The sequence below is a fragment of the Culicoides brevitarsis genome, chromosome 1 (assembly GCF_036172545.1).
Source record: "Culicoides brevitarsis isolate CSIRO-B50_1 chromosome 1, AGI_CSIRO_Cbre_v1, whole genome shotgun sequence".
Taxonomy (NCBI): domain Eukaryota; kingdom Metazoa; phylum Arthropoda; class Insecta; order Diptera; family Ceratopogonidae; genus Culicoides; species Culicoides brevitarsis.
This window is the reverse complement of record NC_087085.1, coordinates 30,790,263-30,792,104: the sequence shown is the minus strand read 5'-3', so window position 1 is coordinate 30,792,104 and position 1,842 is coordinate 30,790,263. Positions and strand designations below refer to the sequence as shown.

General features: G+C 26.1%; 1 long non-coding RNA gene across 1 annotated transcript; it reads left to right on the top strand.

Annotated features, from left to right (window-relative positions):
• The first annotated feature begins 1,012 nt into the window (after positions 1-1,012).
• On the top strand, positions 1,013-1,754 carry LOC134827116 (uncharacterized). Its single transcript, XR_010161746.1, has 3 exons — positions 1,013-1,320; positions 1,379-1,536; positions 1,594-1,754. It is a non-coding gene; the product is annotated as an uncharacterized LOC134827116 (long non-coding RNA).
• Positions 1,755-1,842: the final 88 nt, after the last annotated feature.

The window sequence follows — 1,842 nt, the reverse complement described above, 5'->3', positions numbered from 1 at the left end:
ATCGAATGAATAAATTTTTTTGTCAGAAAATTTTCTAGATTTTTTTTTTTAAATTTTTTATTTCTATTTAAAATAATTTTTTTAAATTTTTTAAAATTAAAAAAAAAATATTTAAAAATTTAAATTAATTTTTAAACTAAATTATATATAATTTTTTAATTAATTATTTTTTTTAATTAAAAATTTTTTAAAAATTTAATTATTTAATATTTTTTATTTTATTTAAAAAAAAATTATTGAAAAATTAAATGATTTAATTTAAAAATTACTTTACTTATTTAAAATTAATTGAATTTAATCAATTTAAAAAAAAATTATTTATTTAAAAATTTAAATTAATTTTTAATTTAAATTATATATAATTTTTTAATAAATTATTTTTTTTTAATTAAAAATTTAATTATTAAATATTTTTTTTATTTAAAAAAATAATTTATTGAAAAATTAAATGATTTAATTTAAATTAAATTTAATTAAATTTTTTAATTAATTAAATTAAATTAATTTTATTTTAATTTTTCATAATCGTTCCATTCGTAATAATATTCTTCCTCGGAATATTCATGATTTTGCTCTTGCTGGCCATTTTCAATCCCATTTTTGATGGAAAACTCAACTGAACCTCGATGATGGATCAAAATATCCCAAGTAAAGGTCACTCCAAGCTCAGATGTGACTTTAAAAAAATCTTTTAGCTGACGTTTTATTCGATTTAAGGACTTTCCTTCACGTTTTTTGCTTTTTTCACCAATTTCCATGCATTTACTGAGCTTCTGCCAAAAGTCATCAAAGGTAACGTTGGTATAAAGCTTCTCCGGCTCCAAAGAAATTTGATTGTCAAGACATTGCCAGAGATCGGAAGTAAGTCTATTGAGATTTAAGGGCCTCGCGATGACTGTGAGAGCTAAAAAAGACAAAAAATATATAAAAATTTGCTTCATCTTTGCTGTGGTTGAGAAAAAACTAACAAAAAATAATTTTTTCAACGATTTTTTATAGAAAAACGATCGGAATTCAGTTAAAAAATGTTAATTGTCAATAAATGAAGCGAGGATTTTCTTATCTTTGGTGCCGTTTCATGAGCTGTCATGCAAAATTCTCAAGAATAACGGTTACTTCTGTTGTTTACGATGTCAAGTCAGTCAAGTTTTTCAGTTTTTGACGGAAATTCGGAAGAAAATTCATCCCAATCGTTGTTTGAGGATCAAATCCGGAACATGACGTCGTGTCAGTGGTGCTCTTATCGTTCCAAGGGAGCAAAACGTTCGTTATTTGTGCCTTCAAGTGATGGTTTTTGTAGTTTTTGTTCACGTTCCGAAGGTAAAAAATCAAAATTTGTATTAAAAATTCATGAAAATTAAATTTTTCACATTTTAAGGTGAAAAATCTGATGAAAAATTGACTTCCGAGCAGATTTCAAGGGCCAACCAACAATCCATTAAGGTCTCCCAAGGAACTCAGACCAGTTTTATTGAATCTCCAGTCCAACAAAAGCTTCAAAACTCTAAAAGAAGAGCTCATGACTCTGGATTTTCCGTAAAAATTCTTTTTTTTTAAATCAAAAATTCTAAAAATAATAATTTTTTTCTGCAGGATTCGTTTCTCGATGCCACCGATGACGATGTTCTCCCCTCAACTTCAGTAAAAAAGTTGAAACTCCTTTTTGAGCCCCCAAAATTTCAGTTTTCAATGCCACTCCGCATCACCCAGTCACTTCCCGAACTGCAAAAAGCCTCATCTGTGCAAAAAATTAAAGAAACATTAAATTTAAAATAAATTTTTCGTAACGAATTTAATTTTTTTTCAAACCAAAACCGGCCCAATGTGCATTTTGCGTGTTCG